This window comes from Primulina tabacum, chromosome 4 (genome assembly GCF_025594145.1).
Source record: "Primulina tabacum isolate GXHZ01 chromosome 4, ASM2559414v2, whole genome shotgun sequence".
NCBI lineage: Eukaryota > Viridiplantae > Streptophyta > Magnoliopsida > Lamiales > Gesneriaceae > Primulina > Primulina tabacum.
In genome coordinates this window covers 37025821-37049472 of record NC_134553.1, presented here as the reverse complement: position 1 = coordinate 37049472, position 23652 = coordinate 37025821, and the positions used below count along the sequence as shown (strand labels likewise).

The 23652-nt window shown below is 41.1% G+C and overlaps 9 non-coding genes and 13 pseudogenes across 9 annotated transcripts; all 22 read right to left on the bottom strand.

Moving 5' to 3' along the window:
* Window positions 1-5650: 5650 nt before the first annotated feature.
* On the bottom strand, window positions 5651-5769 carry LOC142543850 (5S ribosomal RNA). The gene has a single exon (XR_012819923.1). It is a non-coding gene; the product is annotated as a 5S ribosomal RNA (ribosomal RNA).
* A 756-nt stretch (window positions 5770-6525) lies between these two features.
* On the bottom strand, window positions 6526-6644 carry LOC142543852 (5S ribosomal RNA; annotated as a pseudogene).
* Window positions 6645-7327: 683 nt separating this feature from the next.
* LOC142543791 (5S ribosomal RNA) lies at window positions 7328-7445 on the bottom strand. The gene has a single exon (XR_012819869.1). It is a non-coding gene; the product is annotated as a 5S ribosomal RNA (ribosomal RNA).
* A 677-nt stretch (window positions 7446-8122) lies between these two features.
* LOC142543975 (5S ribosomal RNA) lies at window positions 8123-8241 on the bottom strand. Its single transcript, XR_012819945.1, has one exon. It is a non-coding gene; the product is annotated as a 5S ribosomal RNA (ribosomal RNA).
* A 681-nt stretch (window positions 8242-8922) lies between these two features.
* On the bottom strand, window positions 8923-9041 carry LOC142543912 (5S ribosomal RNA; annotated as a pseudogene).
* A 487-nt stretch (window positions 9042-9528) lies between these two features.
* On the bottom strand, window positions 9529-9646 carry LOC142543961 (5S ribosomal RNA; annotated as a pseudogene).
* A 678-nt stretch (window positions 9647-10324) lies between these two features.
* LOC142543869 (5S ribosomal RNA) lies at window positions 10325-10444 on the bottom strand (annotated as a pseudogene).
* A 682-nt stretch (window positions 10445-11126) lies between these two features.
* On the bottom strand, window positions 11127-11244 carry LOC142543951 (5S ribosomal RNA; annotated as a pseudogene).
* Window positions 11245-11930: 686 nt separating this feature from the next.
* On the bottom strand, window positions 11931-12049 carry LOC142543943 (5S ribosomal RNA; annotated as a pseudogene).
* Window positions 12050-12732: 683 nt separating this feature from the next.
* On the bottom strand, window positions 12733-12851 carry LOC142543952 (5S ribosomal RNA; annotated as a pseudogene).
* Window positions 12852-13534: 683 nt separating this feature from the next.
* LOC142543853 (5S ribosomal RNA) lies at window positions 13535-13653 on the bottom strand (annotated as a pseudogene).
* Window positions 13654-15186: 1533 nt separating this feature from the next.
* On the bottom strand, window positions 15187-15305 carry LOC142543913 (5S ribosomal RNA; annotated as a pseudogene).
* A 680-nt stretch (window positions 15306-15985) lies between these two features.
* On the bottom strand, window positions 15986-16104 carry LOC142543843 (5S ribosomal RNA). The gene has a single exon (XR_012819918.1). It is a non-coding gene; the product is annotated as a 5S ribosomal RNA (ribosomal RNA).
* A 681-nt stretch (window positions 16105-16785) lies between these two features.
* LOC142543847 (5S ribosomal RNA) lies at window positions 16786-16903 on the bottom strand. Its single transcript, XR_012819922.1, has one exon. It is a non-coding gene; the product is annotated as a 5S ribosomal RNA (ribosomal RNA).
* Window positions 16904-17587: 684 nt separating this feature from the next.
* Window positions 17588-17705, bottom strand: LOC142543907 (5S ribosomal RNA; annotated as a pseudogene).
* A 686-nt stretch (window positions 17706-18391) lies between these two features.
* On the bottom strand, window positions 18392-18510 carry LOC142543924 (5S ribosomal RNA; annotated as a pseudogene).
* A 683-nt stretch (window positions 18511-19193) lies between these two features.
* LOC142543931 (5S ribosomal RNA) lies at window positions 19194-19312 on the bottom strand (annotated as a pseudogene).
* Window positions 19313-19995: 683 nt separating this feature from the next.
* Window positions 19996-20114, bottom strand: LOC142543805 (5S ribosomal RNA). The gene has a single exon (XR_012819882.1). It is a non-coding gene; the product is annotated as a 5S ribosomal RNA (ribosomal RNA).
* A 683-nt stretch (window positions 20115-20797) lies between these two features.
* Window positions 20798-20916, bottom strand: LOC142543796 (5S ribosomal RNA). Its single transcript, XR_012819873.1, has one exon. It is a non-coding gene; the product is annotated as a 5S ribosomal RNA (ribosomal RNA).
* A 636-nt stretch (window positions 20917-21552) lies between these two features.
* Window positions 21553-21670, bottom strand: LOC142543787 (5S ribosomal RNA). Its single transcript, XR_012819865.1, has one exon. It is a non-coding gene; the product is annotated as a 5S ribosomal RNA (ribosomal RNA).
* Window positions 21671-22351: 681 nt separating this feature from the next.
* LOC142543899 (5S ribosomal RNA) lies at window positions 22352-22470 on the bottom strand (annotated as a pseudogene).
* Window positions 22471-23150: 680 nt separating this feature from the next.
* Window positions 23151-23269, bottom strand: LOC142543772 (5S ribosomal RNA). The gene has a single exon (XR_012819851.1). It is a non-coding gene; the product is annotated as a 5S ribosomal RNA (ribosomal RNA).
* Window positions 23270-23652: the final 383 nt, after the last annotated feature.

The following is a 23652-nucleotide window of genomic DNA, read 5'->3' as shown; positions in this document are numbered from 1 at the left end:
CAAAATCTTATGAATACCTATTGTGTTTTTCAGGACTAACAATTAGAGGAGAAAACAATTTCAAAGAGTTCACCCGCGGTCCGTTATTGAGCGCACCGGCGTTGGTTTGACAGAGACCAAACCGCACCCACGTTATTTTTACAATGCACCTGCGGTGTTTGCTGAATGAAGAATGAAAATTTCCAGTAGGCAAAGCGCCCCCGCAGCCTATTTTGTAGTGCACCCTCGATAGGTTTCCAGAATCAACACCGCACCCGCGGTAAGATATGCACCGCACCCGCGGTCGCTGAAGGTCGAAAATTAAAAAATTCCAGTAGCTACACCGCACCCGCGGTATGTTCTAGACCGCACCCGTGGTCGATGGTTTTAAATTCTGAAATAGGCAAACATTGGACATAACCGAAGAAAATTTCTCCTTCACTTTGAAATACTCTCTCAAGAACACATTCCACACTCGATTTTTTTCTTCCAAGTACACATTTCCCACTCCACACATACATACCTTCAATTCATTTCATCCAATATCCATCTTCATTCCACAAATTCAACACCAAACCTAGGGTGTGAAAAGGGGGCTCGAAAATTGTGCACCAAGGATTGATTGGAGCTTTGATTTTGTTCTTCCAAGACAAATTTCAACACTCAAGGTGAGCAAATCCATACTACATTTGCTTTGAAATTCAAAATTAGTGGTGCTATTGGCTATGAAAGAAAATTAAATTTTAGTGGAGTGCATTCTTGACATTGTTGATTGGAGTTGATTGGATTGGTGTGTATATTGTTGAGAGTTAATTATTGTGATTAATAAGTTTGGGAGAGCGAAAGAATCATCAAGTTTACGTGAATTGGATTGAAGGGGAAGTTGGTGCTTTGAAAGTGTTTGACAAAATGCCTCCAAGAAAAAAACAATCAAAGGGTGCATCCTCGTCTGCGAATTATGATGCACACAAGTTCTGGGACGAGAAGGGGGAGAAAAATTATGCTAAAATTCTGAACAAGAGCATTGTGAAAGAGAGGGGATTTGACCTAAGCTTCCCACGAACCGAGATCGGATTAATTCTTACCGCTAGGCATTGGGAGGAGTTTGGCAAAAAACCACAGGATGCGGTCATTTCGTTGGTACGAGAATTTTATGCTAACCTTAAGGTTAAGCATGATCACTTGAAAGTTTTGGTGCGAGTAAAGATGGTAGCTTTTGATGCTCATACCATCAACACGATGTATGGTATCCCTCCAGTCATGCATGATGAATATGAAGAATATCGGACCGAGGAAGTTGATTATAATAATATTCTTCAGACTATTTGCATTGAGAGAGCAGAGTGGCGAATGAGAAGACGATGTGCATTTAAGCCAAGCCAATCTGATCTGAAAAATGTTGCCAAAGATTGGTATTCCTTCATTTTGGCTAGGATTAAGCCTACTGACCATACTACTACCGTCATCAAGGAAAGGGCAATCCCGACTTTTTGCATCTTAACAGGAAAGACGATTGATTTAGGTCAATTGCTTCAGAACTCAATGTTAGATTATGCGAAAGGTAATTCTCCTAGTGGACTCCTCCACCCTTCTCTTATCACATAATTATGCCATTATGCGGAAGTGACTTGGGCAGCAAATGAAGAATTGTTGAAACCAAAAAATGCCATTGTGGTAATTCAACCACATAGGTCACTGACATCTGATCAACATGATACACGTCAAGCTCAGAGAGAATTCAACAAGAGCTGCTGAAAGACGTGCCCATGCTCAGGCCCCACAACAACATAAACAACCGCAACCAAGAAATGTGCGAGATCAATTAACTCATTTGGAAGAAGAGATGTGCCAACAACGCCAAGACATGGACGAGTTTCGATTTAGGACCGATACATTCATGGATTATATGATGGATTTCACGTCCGTCTTGGCTCAACAATTTCCATCAGCTTCCACATCTGGTAATCCATTTCCACAACCTCCGCAATGGCCGCCCGCATATGATCCGCCGGAGTACCACCCACCACAAGAAGGAGCAGATGATGAGGATGGCAATGACCACTGACGGTCATTGCCCGAGGTATGTGTATTCCCCTAACTTTCACGATCATTTACATCGAGGGCGATGCACATATTTAAGTTTGGGGGAGATGTTATTTATTTTAGCTTGTGTGTTTGTAGTGTCATTTAGTTTTATTTGAGTGTTTTATTTACTTTTGAGTTATTTGCTTGTGTGTTTGTAGTGTTATAGTCATGAATATTTTTGAAATGGCCAATGATAGACAAAATTTGTGTATTGAGAAGAAAGGTCATGTATTTCATTCATGTTCATCAATCAATTTGAAAAATTTAGAGAACAATCATGAGATTTGGCAAGTTTGAGACTTATAATTTCTAAACAACTCTGTGATTTTCATTTGACATTGAAATAAATTTTTGCAAACACATATATGATTGATGCAATCTTTGATTTTATTTGGGCCTATTTATATTGTTCATAAATATTCATTTGAAGCCTTCTTGAGCCTATATGAGAAAAGAATTGTGTTCTTGAAATTTCTTGGAAGCCAAACACTTTTCTTTTGAATATATATGTATTTGGTTGATGCATTGACACACTATTTTTCACGATGATTAGATTCTACTCTGTGTTGGTGAATTGAGATTTTGTCCAGAACTATCCAAACAACACTCGGGGCGAAATACAGACAACTTATGATTTAAGAATGATTTAGGTGATTTTTTGGATCGATTGAGCCTTTCGAGCCACCAAATAAAAATAATTTATCATTTGTCACCTCTTTGTAGCTTATATGAATTCGAATGGCACACATAAATATGTGTAAAAGACCCCCAGTTCGATATCTTTTCAAATATCACACATTTACCACCCCGTTGAATATCTTAAACATTAATTTCCTACCTTATCAAGGGAGTAAGAATTCAAAGGATTAAAAAAAAGAAAAAAAATTGAAATTCTCCTACAAAAGAAAAGTTCATTGAAGAAGTTGGAGAAAAAAGGGAAAAAAAGAGATGAAATGAATAAAAAATGGAGATAAAAGAAAAAAGTGGAGTTTGCAAAAGAGATAAAAATTCAACTTACTCCATTATTTGAACTCCAAATCTTCATTTGTAGCCATGAGCCAAGGCCTAACATTACAAGCATTGCAAATCCTATTGACCAAGTCATAGTTGTCCAATATACTAGTGGAGAGGGATTGGGAGGAATCAAGCCTATGGACAATCGATAAACACTTACATTGAGTACGAATCTTGATCAACTTTACACACACCTCATTGCATCAAATATTTATTGGGTACTCCTTTCTTGAATGAATATTGCTTTGAACCCAATTTTTACCGAAAAAGACCTCTTGATTATGTTTGTAAAAATTGAAATCGATGGAGAATGTTTTGAAACATGAGTTGAAGAGATTAGAAGTTAAGAAAATTAACCGATTGCATGATTATATCCAGATGAAAAATTGGTTGGATTGATGTGACTTGTGAATGCATGAAGAGTTAGTTAAATTATCTTGAGGCCAAGTTCTTTTAAAAATATTTCATGAATTGTTTGTTTGTGTTGTTTATTTTGCTCGCGACTACCAAAATCCTAAGTTTGGGGGAGTTTGATAAGTGCAATTTATTGCACTTTTATTACTTGTTTTTAACTTGGAATTTTGTGATTCTTCAGCAGGTTTTATGTGATTTGTTGTTGTTTTTGTTGTTGTAGTTTGGAAGCTTAGAATGAGAGTTTGGAGTATTAAAGTGTTGAATTGGAAAGTGCAAAAGATAAAAAAATACAGAGGCTATATCGCACCCGCGCTCATATTTACACCTCACCCACGGTGTATCACCACTCCCGCGCTAAAATCCATACCGCACCTGCGCGCGCACACCAGAACCAACAACGCACCCGCGATGACTTCTTGACCGCACCCGCGTCCTTGCAAGACAGAATCCGGAAAATCTGTATTTTGGTGTGCTGCGCATGGAAGTCCAAGATTTTGGTGTGGTGCGAATTGAGGCTTGTCTGGGACTATAAAAAGACATCATGTACTTACCATCTAGGGTATTGGGGAGCCAAGGGAAGAGTGGAGGCTGCTGATAGAAGATTGAAGACTCAAGTTCATCAAGTTCTTGGGAAACCTTTTGCACAACTCCGGGGACGGAATCAGCACTTCAAACTCTTGTTCTAATTTCTTCTTTCTTTTATTTTTCAGTTGTCTTGTTTTAAAACCATGTTTTGTTGTTTTGCTTGTGTTATTATGAACTAATTTTTATTTCTAGAGGAAAGATGGAACAAAACTAGAAACCATGTGTTAGAATCTATGAACTAAGCTATTTAAGTTCTTCATATTGTTCATTTGTATTGTTCTAATCTTAATGCTTTCAATTCATTGGCCATAATTTGAATGATTTATATGTTTACAATTTATCACTCGGAAGAGGAAATTATAAACAAGAAATGAGAAAAATACATCAATGGTATTTATAGACTTTGGGAGGGCCTATAATGCTATCGAAGCCCATAGAGAATCTAGTGCTTGATGTGTTATTTATTTGTAGATTGTTGATGGGAACGTAGCAATCCATTTTTAGATAATTACATTCTACTTAACACTCGGGAGAGGGAGTAGATAATTATAGGATCCTTGGCTAATGAATAAGAAGGATTTTTATAACATAACTACAAGAAATTACACATGGTGGACAGTTGCGTGAAATCGGACCTCTAGATCTTTTATTCCATTGTTAATTGCTATAAATTGGTGTTACATTTAAATCCATTTTCAAATTAGTTATTCTTGCAAACAAATATTTTAATTGATTATTCTAAATAAAGTCGAGACTATTTTAATCACAAGTACTAAAATACATTTATATAAACATTCCTCGTGGGATCGACACTTGTACTCAAAAATAAATTTTACTATAACTTGATGTCGTGCGCTTGCGAGCAATCAAGAAAACACGCAACAGAACCCGACATTGAATTGGATGTTTATTCTTATATCCCTCGAGTACGTGTGGAGCGGGCGGCGATAGACAACGCGCGGCACTGCTCTCGCCCAATCAGAACCATGAAGAGTTAAGCGTTCTGACGCGATGGCAGAGACAGGATGGGTGACCTCCCTGGGAAGTCCACATGGCGATCGTTTACAGAAATTATGGCTAAAACAGTCGAAATAATTGTTTTTAATAAGTTAACCGTCTCCGTAGTAATCTGCGTAATACCCTTCCGCACAGAACCGGCTCACGACAACAAAAATCGCTAAATGTTTCCAGAAAATAGAAAAAAAAATAAGAAGAAGAAAATAGAGAATGTAAAGCTATTATTATACCTGTGATACGATAAAATAGAACCGGAATCGTATTTCAAACTTCCTAAGCGGATTTCTCGAGGAAACAGAAGCTTAACAGAAGCGGAAATCGCAAATTAGAGTGTCTTAGAGAAGGAATTCGGCTAAAATTTCGCGAGCTCATTGCGGAGTAATGTGTCTCGTTCGTTGGCCCGTTTACAGTAAAATTAGCCTACAATTTTGTCCAAATCCGACAGTGCCCGAGCTACGTTAATTTCACTTGTCTTATCTGGTCTTGATCGAGATTCAGATGATTTGAGCCGAAAATCGTCTGTCAACAAGTAATCAAAAATAAAAAAACACGAAAAGTGGTACAACACGAGGACTTCTCAGGGGGTCACCCATCCTAGTACTGCTCTCGCCCAAGCACGTTTAACTTCGGAGTTCTGATGGGATCCGGTCCATTAGTGCTGGTATGATCGCACCAGACATTGAGTGGGATGTTTATTCTTATATCCCTCGAGAACGTGTGGAGCGGGCTGCGATGGACAAAACGCGGCACTGCTCTCGCCCAATCAGAACCATGAAGTTAAGCGTTCTGACGCGATGGTAGAGCTAGGATGGGTTACCTCCCTGGGAAGTCCTCGTATCACGGTCATTTACATAAATTATAGCAGTCGAAATAATTATTTTTAATAAGTTAACCGTCTCCGGAGTAATATGCGTCATACCCTTCCGCACAGAACCGGCTCACGACAACAAAAATCGCTAAATGTTTCCAGAAAATAGAAAAAAAATAAGAAGAAGAAAATAGCGAATGTAAAGCTATTAATATGCCTAGGATACGACAAAATGGAACCGGAATCGAATTTCAAACTTCCTAAGCGGATTTCTCGAGGAAACGGAAGCTTAACAGAAGCGGAAAATCGCAAATTAGTGGGTCTTAGAGAAGGAATTCCGCTAAAATCTCGCCAGCTCATTGCGGAGTAACGAGTCTCATTCGTTGGCCCGTTTACAATCAAATTAGCCTACAATTTTGTCCAAATTCGGCATTGCCCGAGCTACGTTGATTTCACGTCTTATCTGGTCCCGATCGAGATTCAGATGATTTGAGCCGAAAATCGTGTGTCAACTAGTAATAAAAAAAAGAAAAACACGAAAAGGGGTGCAACAAGAGGACTTCCCAAGATTTGAGCCAAAAATCGTCTGTCAACTAGTGATAAAAAAAAGAAAAACACGAAAAGGGGTGCAACGCGAGGACTTCCTAAGGGGTCACCCATCCTAGTACTGCTCTCGTCCAAGCACGCTTAATTTTGGAGTTCTGATGTGATCCGGTGCATTAGTACTCGTATGATCGTACCCGATATTGAGTGGGATGTTTATTCTTTTATCCCTCGAGTACGTGCGGAGCGGGCATCGATGAACAACACGCGGTACTGCTCTCGCCCAATCAGAACCATGATATTAAGCTTTCTGGCGCGATGGAAGAGCTACGATGGGTGACCTCCATGGGAAGTCCTCGTGTCGTGATCGTTTACGTAAATTATGTCTAAAACAGTCGAAATATATGTTTTTAATAAGTGAACCGTCTCCGGAGTAATCTGCATCATACCCTTGCATACAGAACCGGCTCACGACAACAAAGATCGCTAGATGTTTCCAGAAAATAGAAAAAAAATAAGAAGAAGAAAATAGCAAATGTAAAGCTATTATTATGCTTGGGATACTATTAAGTGGAACCGGAATCGAATTTTGAACTTCCTAAGCGGATTTCTCGAGGAAACGGAAGCTTAACAGAAGCCCAAAATCTCAAATTAGAGGTTCTTAGATAAGGAATTCGGCTAAAATCTCGCCAGCTCATTGCGGAGTAATGAGTCTCGTTTATTGGCCCGTTTACAATCAAATTAGCATACAATTTTGTCCAAATCTGACAGTGCTCGAGCTACGTTGATTTCACATGTCTTATCTGGTCTCGATTGAGATTCAGATGTTTTGAGCCGAAAATCTTCTGTAAACAAGTAATCAAAAATAGAAAAACATGAAGAGGGGTGCAACACGAGTAATTCCCAGGGGTCACCAATCCTAGTACTGCTCTCGCCCAGGTACGCTTAACTTCGGAGTTCTGATGAGATCTGGTGCATTAGTGCTGGTATGATCGCACCCGACATTGAATGGGTTTTTTATTCTTATATCCCTTGAGTACGTGTGGAACGGGCGGCGATGGACAACATGCAGCACTTCTCTCGCCCAATCAGAACCATTAAGTTAAGTGTTCTCACGCGATAGCAGAGCTAGGATGGATGACCTCCCTGGAAAGTCCTCCTGTCGCGACCGTTTACGTAAAATAAGGCTAAAACAGTCGAAATAATTGTTTTTAATAAGTTAACCATCACCGGAGTAATCTGCGTCATACTCTTCCGCACAGAACCGGCTCACGACAACAAAAATCGCTAAATTTTTTTAAAAAATAGAAAAAAAGAAGAATAAAATAGTGAATGTAAAGATATTATTATGCCTGGGATACGATAAAATGGAACCAGAATCGAATTTAGAACTTCCTAAGCGGATTTCTCGAGGAAACGGAAGCTTAACAGAAGCGGAAAATCGCAAATTAGAGGGTCTTAGAGAAGGAATTCGGCTAAAATCTCGCCAGCTCATTGCGGAAATGAGTCTCGTTCGTTGGCATGTTTACAATCAAATTAGCCTACAATTTTGTCCAAATCCGGCAGTGCCCGAGCTACCTTGATTTCACATGTTTTATCTGATCCCTATCAAGATTCAGATGATTTGAGCCGAAAATCTTCTGTCAATAAGTAATCAAAAATAGAAAAACACAAAGAGGGGTGCAACACGAGGACTTCCCAGAGGGTCAGCCATCCTAATACTGCTCTCGCCCAAGCACGCTTGACTTCGGAGTTCTGATGGGATCCGGTGTATTAGTGCTGGTATGATAGCACCCGACATTGAGTGGGATGTTTATTCTTATATCCCTCGGGTACGTTTGGGGTGGGCGGCGATGGACAACACGCGGAACTGCTCTCACCTAATCAGAACCATGAAGTTAAGCATTCTCGCTTGATGGAAGAGATAGGATGGTTGACATCTCAGGGGTGTCCTCGTGCCGCGACCGTTTACGTAAGTTATGGCTAAAACAGTCGAAATAATTGTTTTTAATAAGTTAACCGTCTCCGGAGTAATCTGCGTCATACCCTTCTGTACAGAACAGGCTCACGACAGAAAAAATCGCTAAATGTTTCAAGAAAATAGAAAAAAAATAAGAAGATGAAAATAGCGAATGTAAAGCTATTATTATGCCTGGGATACGATAAAATGGAACCGGAATCGTATTTCGAACTTCCTAAGCGGATTTCTCGAGGAAACAGAAGCTTACAGAAGCGGAAATCGCAAATTAGAGTGTCTTAGAGAAGGAATTCGGCTAAAATATCGCCAGCTCATTGCGGAGTAATGATTCTCGTTCGTTGGCGCTTTTACAATCAAATTAGCCTAAAATTTTCTCCGAATCCGGCACTGCCTGAGCTACGTTGATTTCACATGTCTTATCTGGTCTTGATCGAGATTCAGATGATTTGAGCCGAAAATCGTCTGTCAACAAGTAATCAAAAATAGAAAAACACGAAGAGGGGTGCAACATGAGGACTTCCCAGGGGGTCACAAATCTTAGTACTGCTCTCGCTCGAGCACTCTTAACTTCAGATTTCTGATGGGATCCGGTGCATTAGTGCTGGTACGATCGCACCCGACATTGAGTGGGATGTTTATTCTTATATCCCTCGAGTACGTGTGGAGCGGGCGGCGATCGACAACACGCGGCACTGATCTCGCCCAATCAGAAACATGAAGTTAAGCGTGCTTCGCGATGGCAGAGCTAGGATTGGTGACCTCCCTGGGAAGTCCTCGTGTCGCGACCGTTTACGTAAATTATGGCTAAAACATTTGAAATAATTGTATTTAATAAGTTAATCGTCATCTGAGTAATATGCGTCATACCCTTCCGCACAGAACCGGCTAACGGCAACAAAAATCGCTAAATTTTTTCAGAAAATATAAAAAAACAATAAGAAGAAGAAAATAGCGAATATAAAGCTATTATTATGCTTGGGATACGATAAAATGGAACCGGAATCGAATTTCAAACTTCCTAAGCATATTTTTCCAGGAAACGGAAGCTTAACTTCGGCACTGCTCTCGCCCAAACAGAACCATAAAGTTAAGCTTAACACAAGGAGGGGTGCAACACGAGGACTTCCTATGGGGTCATCCATCCTAGTACTGCTCTCGATAAAGCACACTAACTTCGTAGTTCTAATGAGATACAGTTCATTAGTACTGGTATGATCGCACCCGACATTGAGTGGGTTGTTTATTCTTATATCTTCTGAGTACGTGTGGAGCGGGCTGCGATGGACAACACGCGGCACTGCTCTCGCCCAAACAGAACCATGAAGTTAAGCGTTCTCACGCGATGGCAGAGCTAGGATGGTTGACATCCCTAGGAAGTCCTCGTGTCGCGACCGTTTACGTATGTTATGGCTAAAACAATGAAATAATTTTTTTTAATAAGTTAACCGTCTCCGGAGTAATCTGCGTCATACTCTTCCACACAGAACAGGCTCACGACAACAAAAATCGCTAAATATTTTCAGAAAATAGAAAAAAAAGGAGAATAAAATAGTGAATGTAAAGATATTATTATGCCTGGGATACGATAAATAGGAACCGGAATCGAATTTAGAACTTCCTAATCGGATTTATAGAGGAAACGGAAGCTTAACAGAAGCGGAAAATCGCAAATTAAAGGGTTTTAGAGAAGGAATTCGGCAAAAATCTTGCCAGCTCATTGCGGAGTAATTAGACTCGTTCGTTGGCTTGTTTACAATCAAATTTGTCTAAAAAAATTTTCAAATCCGGCACTGCCCAAGCTAGGATGATTTAACATGTCTTATCTGGTCCAGATCGAGATTAAGATGATTTGAGCAGAAAATCGTCTTTCAACAAGTAATCAAAAATAGAAAAACACGAAAAGGGTGCAACACGAGGACTTTCCTAGGGGGTCACCCATCCTAGTACTGCTCTCGATCAAGCACGCTTAACTTCGTAGTTCTAATGAGATACGGTGCATTAGTATTGGTATGATTGCACCCGACATTGAGTGGGTTGTTTATTTTTATATCGCTCGAATACGTGTGGAGCGAGCGGCGATGGACAACACGCGGCACTGCTCTCGCCTAATCAGAACTATGAAGTTAAGCGTTCTAGCGCGATGGCAGAGCAAGGATGGGTGACCTCCCTAGTAAGTCCTCGTGTCGCGATAGTTTACGTAAATTATGGCTAAAATAGTCGAAATAATTGTTTTTAATAAGTTAACCATCTCCGGAGTAATCTGCGTCATACTCTTCTGCACAGAACCGGCTCACGACAACAAAAATCGTTAAATGTTTTCAGAAAATAGAAAAAAAGAAGAAGAATAAAATAGTGAATGTAAATATATTATTATTCCTGGGATACGATAAAATAGAACCGGAATCGAATTTAGAACTTCCTAAGCGGATTTCTCATGAAACGGAAGTTTAACAGAAGCGGAAAATCTCAAATTAGAGGGTGTTAGAGAAGGACTTCGGCTAAAATTATCGCCAGCTCATTGCGGAGTAATTAGTCTCGTTCGTTGGCCCGTTTACTATCAAATTAGCCACAAATTTTGTCCAAATCCTGCACTGCCCGAGCTACGTTGATTTCAAATGTCATATATGGTCCCGATCAAGATTCAGATGATTTGAGCCGAAAATCGTCTGTCAACAAGTAATCAAAAATAGAAAAACACGACAAGCGGTGCAACACGAGGACTTTCTAGGGGTCACCAATTCTAGTACTGCTCTCTCCCAAGCACGCTTAACTTCAGAGTTCTGATGGGATCCGGTGCATTAGTGATGGTATGATCGAACCCAACATTGAGTGGGCTGTTTATTCTTATATCCCTCGAGTACATGTGGAGTGGGCGGCGATGGACAACACGCGGCACCTCTCTCGCCCAATCAGAACCAATGAAGTTAAGCGTTCTCGCGCGATGGCAGAGCTAGGATCAGTGACCTCCCTGGAAAGTCCTCGTGTCGCGACAGTTTATGTAAATTTTGGCTAAAACATTCGAAATAATTATTTTTAATAAGTTAACCGTCTCATGAGTACTCTGCGTCATAACCTTCCGCACAGAACCGGCTCACAACAACAAAAAACACTAAATGTTACCAGAAAATAGAAAAATAAAATAAGAAGAAGAAAATAGCGAATGTAAAGCTATTATTATGCCTGGGATACGATAAAATGGAACCGAAATCGAATTTCGTACTTCCTAAGCGGATTTCTAGAGGAAACGAAAGCTTAACAGAAGCGGAAAATCGAAAATTTGAGGGTTTTAGAGAAGAAATTAGGCTAAAATCTCGCCAGCTTATTGCGGAGTAATGAGTCTCGTTCGTTGGCCCGTTTACAATCAAATTACCCTACAATTTTGTTCAAATCCGGCACTGCCTGAGCTACGTTGATTTAACATGTCTTATCTGGTCTCGATCGAGATTCAGATAATTTGAACCGAAAAACGTCTGTCAACAAGTCATCAAAAATAGAAAAACACAAAGAGGGGTGCAACACGAGGACTTCCCAAGGGGTCACCCATCCTAGTACCGCTATCGATCAGGCACGCTTAACTTTGTAGTTCTAATTAGATACGATGCATTAGTACTGGTATGATCGCACCCGACATTGAGAGGGTTTTTTATTCTTATATCCCTCGAGTACGTGTGGAGCGGGCGACTATAGACAACACGCGGCACTGGTCTTGCCCAATCAGAACCACGAAGTTAAGCGTTCTCGCGCGATGGCAGAGCAAGGATGGTTGACCTCCCTAGAAAGTTCTCGTGTCGCGACTGTTTACGTAAATTATGGCAAAAACAATCGGAATAATTGTTTTTAATAAGTTAACCGTCTTCGGAGTAATCTGCGTCATACTCTTCCGCACAGAACCGGCTCATGACAGCAAAAATTGCTAAATTTTTCAAGAAAATAGAAAAAAATAAGAAGAAGAAAATAGCAAATATAAAGCTATTATTATGCCTGGGATACGATCAAATGGAACCGGAATCGTATTTAGAACTTCCTAAGCGGATTTCTTAAGGAAATGGAAGCTTAGTAGAAGCGGAAAATCGCAAATTAGAGGGTCTTAGAGAAGAAATTCGGGCTAAAATCTCGCCAGCTCATTGCGGAGTAATGAGTCTCCTTCGTTGGCCCGTTTACAATCAAATTAGCCTACAATTTTGTCAAAATCTGGCACTGTCCGAGATACGTTGATTTCTCATGTCTTATCTGGTCCTGATCGAGATTCAGATGATTTGATACAAAAATCGTCTGTTAACAAGTAATTAAAAATAGAAAAACACGAAGAGGGGTGGAACACGAGCATTTCCCACGGGGTCACCCATCCTAGTACCGCTCTCGATCAAGCACGCTTAACTTCGTAGTTCTAATAAGATACGGTTCATTAGTACTAGTTTGATCGCACCCGACATTGAGTGGGTTGTTTATTCTTATATCGCTCGAATACGTGTGGAGCGGGCGGCGATGGACAACACGCGGAACTACTCTCGCCCAATCAGAACTATGAAGTTAAGCGTTCTAGCGCTATGGCAGAGCAAGGATGGGTGACCTCCCTGGTAAGTCCCCGTGTCGCGATAGTTTACGTAAATTATGGCTAAAATAGTGGAAAAAAATTGTTTTTAATAAGTTAACCATCTCCGGAGTAATCTGCGTCATACCCTTCTGCACAGAACCGGCTCACTGACAACAAAAATCGTTAAATGTTTTCAGAAAATAGAAAAAAAGAAGAAGAATAAAATAGTGAATGTAAAGATATTATTATTCATGGGATACGATAAAATGGAACCGGAATCAAATTTTGAACTTCCTAAGCGGATTTCTCATGAAACGGAATCTTAACAGAAGCGGAAAATCGCAAATTAGAGGGTGTTAGAGAAGGAATTCGGCTAAAATATCGCCAGCTCGTTGTGGAGTAATTAGTCTCATTCGTTGGCCTGTTTACTATCAAATTAGCCTAAAATTTTGTCCAAATCCTGCACTGCCCGAGCTACGTTGATTTCACATGTCTTATCTGGTCCTGATCAAGATTCAGATGATTTGAGCCGAAAATCGTCTGTCAACAAGTAATCAAAAATAGAAATACGCGAAAAAGGGTGCAACACGAGGACTTCCCAGGGGGTCACCAATCCTAGTACTGCTCTCTCCCAAGCACGCTTAACTTCGGAGTTCTGATGGGATCTGGTGCATTAGTGATGGTATGATTGAACCCAACATTGAGTGGGCTGTTTATTCTTATATCCCTCAATACATGTGGAGTGGGCGGGGATGGACAACACGCGGCACTTCTCTCGCCCAATCAGAACTATTAAGTTAAGCGTTCTCGCGCGATGGCAGAGCTAGGATGGGTGACCTCCCTGGGAAGTCCTCGTGTCGCGACCGTTTATGTAAATTATGGCTAAAACATTCTAAATAATTATTTTTAATAAGTTAACCGTCTCATGAGTACTCTGCGTCATAACCTTCCGCACAGAACCAGCTCACGACAACAAAAATCGCTAAATGTTACCAGAAAATAAGAAAAATAAAATAAGAAGAAGAAAATAGCGAATGTAAAGCTATTATAATGCATGAGATACGATAAAATTGAACCGAAATCGAATTTCGAACATCCTAATCGGATTTCTAGAGGAAACGAAAGTTAACAGAAGCGGAAAATCGCAAATTAGAGGGTTTTAGAGAAGAAATTAGGCTAAAATCTCGCCAGCTTATTGCGGAGTAATAAATCTCGTTCGTTGGCCCGTTTACAATCAAATTACCCTACAATTTTGTCCAAATCCGGCACTGCCCGAGCTACGTTGATTTAACATGTCTTATCTGGTCTCGATAGAGATTCTGATGATTTGAACCGAAAATCGTCTGTCAACAAGTAATCAAAAATAGAAAAACACAAAGAGGGGTCACAACACGAAGATTTCCCAGGGGGCCACCCATCCTAGTACTGCTCTCGATCAAGCACGCTTAACATTGAAGTTCTAATTAGATACGGTGCATTAGTGCTGGTATGGAGCGGGCGGCGATGGACAACATGCGGGTTTTTTATACGGTGTATAATCGCACCCGACATTGAGTGGGTTTTTTATTCTTCTATCCCTCGAGTACGTGTGGAGCGGGAGGCGATGGACAACATGTGGCACTGCTCTCGCCCAATCAGAACCACGAAGTTAAGCGTTCTCGCGCAATGGCAAAGCAAGGATGGTTGACCTCCCTAGGAAGTTCTCGTGTCACAACCGTTTACTTAAATTATGGCAAAAACAATCGAAATAATTGTTTTTAATAAGTTAACCGTCTCCGGAGTAATCTGCGTCATACCCTTCCGCGCAGAACCGGCTCATGACAGCAAAAATTGCCAAATTTTTCAAGAAAATATAAAAAAATAAGAAGAAGAAAATAGCGAATGTAAAGCTATTATTATGCCTTGGATACGATAAAATGGAACCGGAATCGTATTTCAAACTTCCTAAGCGGATTTCTCGAGGAAACGGAAGCTTAATAGAAGCAGAAAATCGCAAATTAGAGGGTCTTTGAGAAGAAATTAGGGCTAAAATCTCGCCAGCTCATTGCGGAGTAATGAGTCTCCTTCGTTGGCCCGTTTACAATCAAATTAGCCTACAATTTTGTCTAAATCCGGCACTGTTCGAGCTACGTTGATTTCACATGTCTTATTTGTTCTTATCGAGATTCAGATGATTTGAGCCAAAAATCGTCTAGTCAACAAGTAATCAAAAATAGAAAAACACGAAGAGGGGTGCAACACGAGCACTTCCCAGGGGGTCACCAATCCTAGTACTGCTCTCGCCGAAGTACGCTTAACTTCAGAGTTATGATGGGATCCGGTGCATTAGTGCTGGTATGATCGTACCCGACATTGAATGGGTTTTTTTATTCTTATATCCCTTGAGTACGTGTGGAGCGGGCGGCGATGGACAATATGGGGCACTGCTCTCGCCCAATCAGAGCCATGAAGTTAAGCGTTCTCGCGCGATGGCAGAGCTAGGATGGGTGACCTCCCTGAGAAGTTCTCGTGTCGTGACTGTTTACGTAAAATATGGCTAAAACAGTCGAAATAATTGTTTTTAATATGTAAACCGGCTTCGGAGTAATCTGCGTCATACCCTTCCGCACAGAAGCGGCTCACGACAACGAAAATTGCTAAATATTTTCAGAAAATAGAAAAAAAATAAGAATAAAATAGTGAATATAAAGATATTATTATGTATGTGATACGATAAAATAGAACTAGAATCGAATTTAGAACTTCCTAAGCGGATTTCTCGAGAAAACGGAAGCTTAATAGAAGCAGAAAATCGCAAATTAGAGGGTCTTTGAGAAGGAATTCGGCAAAAATCTCGCCAGCTCATTGCGGAGTAATGAGTCTCCTTCGTTGGCCCGTTTACAATCAAATTAGCCTACAATTTTGTCTAAATCCGGCACTGTTCGAACTACGTTGATTTCACATGTCTTATTTGTTCTTATCGAGATTCAGATGATTTAAGCCAAAAATCGTCTGTCAACAAGTAATCAAAAATAGAAAAACACGAAGAGGGGTGCAACACGAGCACTTCCCAGGGGGTCACCAATCCTAGTACTGCGCTCGCCGAAGTACGCTTAACTTTGGAGTTCTAATGGGATCCGGTGCATTAGTGCTGGTATGATCGTACACGACATTGAATGGGTTTTTTTATTCTTATATCCTTTGAGTACGTGTTGAGCGGGCGGCGATGGACAATATGCGGCACTGCTCTCGCCCAATCAAAACCATGAAGTTAAGCGTTCTCGCGCGATGGCAGAGCTAGGATGGGTGACCTCCCTGAGAAGTTCTCGTGTCGTGACCGTTTACGTAAAATATGGCTAAAACAGTCGAAATAATTGTTTTTAATATGTAAACCGTCTTCGGAGTAATCTCCTTCATACCCCTCCGCACAGAAGCGGCTCACGACAACGAAAATTGCTAAATGTTTTCAGAAAATAGAAAAAAAATAAGAATAAAATAGTGAATATAAAGATATTATTATGTCTGGGAAACGATAAAATGGAACCAGAATCGAATTTAGAACTTCCTAAGTGGATTTCTCGAGAAAACGGAAGCTTAACAATAGCGGAAAATCGCAAATTAGAGGGTCTTTGAGAAGGAATTCGGCAAAAATCTCGTCAGCTCATTGCAGAGTAATTAGCCTCGTTCGTTGGCCCGTTTACAATCAAATTTGCATAAAATTCTTTCCAAATTCAGCACTGCCCGAGCTACGTTGATTTCACATGTCTTATCTGGTCCTGATCAAGATTCAGATGATTTAAGCCGAAAATCGTCTGTCAACAAGTAATCAAAAATAGAATAACACGACAAGGGTTACAACACGAGGACTTCCCAGGGGTCACCAATCCTAGTAATGCTCTCGCCCAAGCACGCTTAACTTCGGAGTTCTGATGGGATCCGGTGCATTAGTGACGGTATGATCGAACCCCACATTGAGTGGGCTGTTTATTATTATATCCCTCGAGAATGTGTGGAGCGGGCGGCGATAGACAACACGCGGCACCTCTCTCGCCCAATCAAAACCATGAATTTAAGTGTTCTCGCGCGATGGCAGAGCTAGGATGGGTGACCTCCCTGGAAAGTCCTCGTGTCGCGACCGTTTATGTATATTATGGCTAAAACATTTGAAATTATTATTTTTAATAAGTTAACCGTCTCCTGAGTAATCTGCGTCATACCCTTCCGCACAGAACCGGCTCACGACAACAAAAATCGCTAAATGTGTCCAGAAAATAGGAAAAGAAATATGAAGAAGAAAATAGCAAATGTAAAGCTATTATTATGCCTAGGATATGATAAAATGGAACCGGAATTGAATTTTGAACTTCCTAAGTGGATTTCTCGAGGAAATAGAAGCTTAACGTAAGCGAAAAATTGCAAATTAGAGGGTCTTAGAGAAGGAATTAGGCTAAAATCTCATCAGCTCATTGCGGAGTAATGAGTCTCGTTCGTTTGCCCGTTTACAATCAAATTAGCCTACAATTTTGTCCAAATCCGGGACTGCCCGAGCTACGTTGATTTAACATGTCTTATCTGGTCCCGATCGAGATTCAGATGATTTGAGCCGCAAATTGTCTGTCAACATGTACTCAAAAATAGAATAACACAACAAGGGTTACAACACGAGGACTTCCCAGGGGTCACCAATCCTAGTAATGCTCCCGCCCAAGCACGCTTAACTTCGGAGTTCTGATGGGATTCGGTGCATTAGTGACGGTATGATCGAACCCCACATTGAGTGGGCTGTTTATTATTATATCCCTCGAGTATGTGTGGAGCGGGCGGCGATGGACAACACGCGGCACCTCTCTCACCCAATCAAAACCATGAATTTAAGTGTTCTCGCGCGATGGCAGTGCTAGGATGGGTGACCTCCCTTGAAAGTCCTCGTGTCGCGACCGTTTATGTTTATTATGGCTAAAACATTCTAAATTATTAATTTTAATAAGTTAACAGTCTCCTGAGTAATCTGCGTCATACCCTTCCGCACAGAACCATCTCACGACAACAAAAATCGCTAAATGTGTCCAGAAAATAGGAAAAAAAATATGAAGAAGGAAATAGCAAATGTAAAGCTATAATTATGCCTAAGATATGATAAAATGGAACCGGAATTGAATTTTGAACTTCCTAAGTGGATTTCTCGAGGAAATAGAAGCTTAACGTAAGCGAAAAATTGCAAATTATAGGGTCTTAGAGAAGAAATTAGGCTAAAATCTCGTCAGCTCATTGCAGGAGTAATGAGTCCTCGTTCGTTTGCCCGTTTACAATCAAATTAGCCTACAATTTTGTCCAAATCCGGGACTGCCCGAGCTACGTTGATTTAACATGTCTTATCAAGTCACGATCGAGATTCAGATGATTTGAGCCGTAAATTGTCTGTCAACATGTAATCAAAAATAGAAAAACACGAAGAGGGGTGCAACACGAGGACTTCTCAGGGGGTTACCCATTCTAATTCTACTTTCGACCATGCACGCTTAACTTCGGAGTTATGATGGGATCTAGTGCATTAGTGCTGGTATGATCGCACCCGACATTGAGTGGGCTATTTTTTCTTATATCCCTCGAGTACATGTGGAGCGGGCGGCGATGGACAACACGCGGCACTGCTCTCGCCTAATCATAACCATGAAGTTAAGCTTTCTGCGCGATGGCAGAGCTAGGATGGGTGACCTCCCTGGGAAGTCCTCGTGTCGCTACCCTTTACGTAAATTATGGCTAAAACATTCGAAATAATTGTTTTTAATAAGTTCACCGTCTCATGAGTAATCTGCGTTATACCATTCCGCACAGAACCGGCTAACGGCAACAAAAATCGCTAAATGTTTCCAGAAAATAGAACAAAACAATAAGAAGAAGAAAATAGCGAATGTAAAGCTATTGTTATGCTTGGGATACGATAAATAGAACCGAAATAGAATTTCGAACTTCCTAAGCGGATTTCTCGAGGAAACAGAAGCTTAACTTAAGTGGAAAATCGCAAATTAGAGGGTCTTGTAGAAGGAATTAGGCTAAAATCTCGCCAGCTTATTGCGGAGTAATGAGTATCGTTCATTGGCCTGTTTACCATCAAATTAGCTTACAATTTTGTCCAAATCCAGCACTGCCCGAGCTACGTTGATTTAACATGTCTTATCTGGTCCCGATCGAGATTCAGATGATTTGAGCCGAAAATCATCTGTCAACAAGTAATCAAGAATAGAAAAACACGAAGAGGGGTGCAACATGAGGACTTCCCAGGGGATCACCCATCCATGTATTGCTCTCGATCAAGCACGCTTAACTTCATAGTTCTAATGAGATACGGTGCATTAGTGCTGGAATGATCGCACCCGACATTGAGTGGGTTGTTTATTCTTATATCCCTCAAGTACATGTGGAGCGGGCGGAGATGGACAACACCCGGCACTGCTCTCGCCCAATCAGAACCATGAAGTTAAGCATTCTCGCGCGATGGAAGAGCTAGGATGGGTGACCTCCCTGGAAGTCCTCGTGTCGCGACCGTTTACGTAAATTATGGCTAAAACAGTCGAAATAATTGTTTTTAACAAGTTAACCATCTCCGGAGTAATGTGCGTCATATCCTTCCGAACAGAACCGGCTCACGGCAACAAAAAACGCTAAATGTTTTTTCAGAAAATAGAAAAAATAAATAAGAAGAAGAAAATAACGAATGTAAAGATAATATTATGCTCGGAATGCAATAAAATGGAACCGGAATCGAATTTCTAACTTCCTAAGCGGATTTCTCGAGAAAACGGAAGCTTAACAGAAGCGAAAAATCGCAAATTAGAGGGTCTTAGAGAAGGAATTCGGCTAAAATCTCGCCAGCTCATTGCAAAGCAATAAGTCTCGTTCGTTGGCCCGTTTACAATCAAATTAGCCTAATTTTGTCCAAATCCGGCGCTGCCCGAGCTACGTTGCTTTCACATGTCTTATGTGGTGTTGATCGAGATTCAGATGATTTGAGCCGAAAATCGTCTGTCAACAAGTAATCAAAAATTGAAAAACATGAAGAGGGTGCAACACGAAGACTTCCCAGGAGGTCACCAATCCTAGTACTGCTCTTGGCCAAGCACGTTTAACTTCGGAGTTCTGATGGGATCCGGTTCATTAGTGCCGGTATGATCGCACCCGACATTGAGTGGGTTTTTTATTCTTATATCGCTCGAGTACGTGTGGAGCGGGCGGCGATGGACATTACGCGGCACTGCTCTCGCACAATCAGAACCAATGAAGTTTAGCGTGCTAGCGCGATGGCAGAGCTAGGATGGGTGACCTCCCTGGGAAGTCCTCGTGTTGCAACCGTTTACGTAAATTATGGTTAAAACAGTCGAAATAATTGTTTTTAATAAGTTAACCATATCCGGAGTAATCTGCGTCATACCCTTCCGCATAAAACCGGCTAACGACAACAAAAATCGCTAAATATTTATTGAAAATAGAAAAAAGAAGAAGAATAAAATAGGGAATGTAAAGATATTATTTTGCCTGGGATACGATAAAATGGAATCGGAATCGTATTTCGAACTTCCTAAGCGGATTCCCCGAGAAAACGGAAGCTTAACAGAAGCGGAATATCGCAAATTAGAGGGTCTTAGAGAAGGAATTCGGCTAAAATCTCGCCAGCTCATTGCGGAGGATTGAGTCTCGTTTATTGGCCCATTTACAATCAAATTAGCTTACAATTTTGTCTAAATCCGGTACTGCCCGAGCTACGTTGATTTAACATGTCTTATCTGGTCCCAATCGAGATTCAGATGATTTAAGCCGAAAATCGTCGGTCAGCAAGTAATCAAAAATAGAAAAACACGAACTAGGGGTGCAACACGAGGACTTCCCAGGGGGTCACCCATTCTAGTACTGCTCTCGACCAAGCACGCTTAACTTCGGAGTTATAATGGGATCTGGTGCATTAGTGCTGGTATGATGGCACCCGACATTGAGTGGGCTGTTTATTATTATATCCCTCGAGTACGTGTCGAGCGGGCGGCGGTGGACAACACGCGGCATTGCTCTCGCCCAATCAGAACCATGAAGTCCTCGTGTCGTGACCATTTACGTAAATTAGGGGAAAAACAGTCGAAATAATTGTTTGTAATATGTTAACCGCCTCCGGAGTAATCTGCGTTAAACCCTTCCGCACAGAACTGGCTCACGACAACAAAAATTGCAAAATGTTTCCAGAAAATAGAAAAAAAAAATAAAAAAAAAAAGAAAATTGCTAGTGTAAAGCTATTATTATGCCTGAGATAAGATAAAATGGAACCGGAATCGAATTTTGAACATCCTAAGCGGATTTCTCAAGGAAACGAAAGCTTAACAGAAGCGAAAAATCGCAAATTAGAGGGTTTTAGAGAAGAAATAAGGCTAAAATCTCGCCAGCTTATTGCGGAGTAATGAGTCTCGTTCGTTGGCCCGTTTACAATCAAATTAGCCGACAATTTTGTCCAAATCCGGCACTGCCCGAGATACGTTGATTTCACATGTCTTATCTGGTCCCGATCGAGATTCAGATGATTTAAGCCAAAAATCGTCTGTCAACAAGTAATCAAAAATAGAAAAACACGAAGAGGGGTGCAACACGAGGACTTCCCAGGGGTCACCCATCCTAGTACTGCTCTAGCCCAAGCCCGCTTAACTACGGAGTTCTGATGGGATCCGGTGCATTAGTGATGGTATGATCGCACCCAACATTGAGTGGGTTGTTTATTCTTATATCCCTCGAGTACGTGTGGAGTGGACGGGAATGGACAACACGCGGCACCACTCTCACCCAATCAGAACCATGAAGTTAAGCGTTCTCGCGCGATGGCACAGCTACGATGGGTGACCTCCCTGGGAAGTCTTTGTGTCGCGACCGTTTATGTAAATTATGGCTAAAACATTCGAAATAATTATTTTTAATAAGTTAATTGTCTCCAGAGTAATTTGCGTCATACCCTTCCGCACAGAACCGGCTCACGCAACAAAAATCGCTAAATGTTTCCAGAAAATAGAAAAAAATAAGAAGAAGAAAATAGCGAACGTAAAGCTATTATAATGCCTGAGATATGATAAAAAGGAACCGGAATCGAATTTTGAACTTCCGAAGCGGATTTCTCGAGGAGACAGAAGCTTAACGTAAGCGAAAAATTGCAAATTAGAGGGTCTTTGAGATGGAATTAGGCTAAAATCTCGCCAGCCCATTGCGGAGTAATGAGTCTCGTTCGTTTGTCCGTTTACAATCAAATTAGCCAAAAATTTTGTCCAAATCCGGCACTGCCCGAGCTACGTTGATTTCACATGTCTTATCTGGTCCCAATCGAGATTCAGATGATTTGAGCCGAAAATCGTCTGTCAACAAGTAATCAAAAATAGAAAAACACGAAAAAGGGTGCAACACGAGGACTTTCTAAGGGGTCACCAATCCTAGTACTGCTATCGCCCAAGAACACTTAACTTCGGAGGTCTTATGGGATCCGGTGCATTAGTGCTAGTATGATCGCACCCGACATTGAGTGGGATGTTTATTCTTATATCTCTTGAGTACGTGTGGAGCGGGCGGCGATGGACAACACGCAGCAATGCTCTCGCCCAATCAGAACAACGAAGTTAAGCGTTCTCGCGCGATGACAGAGCTAGGATGGGTGACCTCCCTATGAAGTCCTCGTGCCGCGACCGTTTACGTAAATTATGGCTAAAACAGTCGAAATAATTGTTTTTAATAAGTTAACCGTCTCCGGAGTAATCTGCGTCATACCCTTCTACATAGAACTGGCTTACGTCAGCAAAAATCGCTAAATGTTTCAAGAAAATTGAAAAAATAAAAAGAAGAAAATAGCGAACGTAAAGCTATTATATGCCTGAGATACGATAAAATGGAACCGAAATCGTATTTCGAACTTCCTAAGCGGATTCCCCGAGAAAACGGAAGCTTAACAGAAGCGGAAAATCGAAAATTAAAGAGTCTTAGAGAACGAATTCGGCTAAAATCTCGCCAGATCATTGCGGAGGAATGAGTCTCGTTCGTTGGCCCGTTTACAATCAAATTAGCCTACAATTTTGTCTTAATCCGATACTGCCCGAGCTACGTTGATTTAACATGTCTTATCTGGTCCCAATCGAGATTCAGATGATTTGAACCGAAAATTGTCAGTCAGCAAGTAATCAAAAATAGAAAAACTCGAACAGGGGTGCAACTCGAGGACTTCCCAGGGGGTCACCCATTCTAGTACTACTCTCGACCAAGCACGCTTAACTTCGGAGTTATAATGGGATCTGGTGCATTAGTGCTGGTATGATGGCACCCGACGTTGAGTGGGCTGTTTATTCTTATATCCCTCGAGTACTTGTGGAGGGGGCGGCCATGGACAACACGCGGCACTACTCTCGCCCAATCAAAACCAAGAAGTTATGCGTTCTGCGCGATGGCAGAGCTAGGATGGGTGACATCCATAGGAAGACCTCGTGTCGCGACCATTTACGTAAATTATGGCTAAAACATTCGAAATAATTGTTTTTAATAAGTTCACCGTCTCCTGAGTAATCTGCGTCATACCCTTCCGCACAGGACAGGCTAATAGCAACAAAAATCGCAAAATGTTTCCAGAAAAAAGAAAAAAAACAGAAGGGTACGACGGCAGATTTCTCGAAAAAAAACAGAGATATAATAATAAACAACCCACACAATGT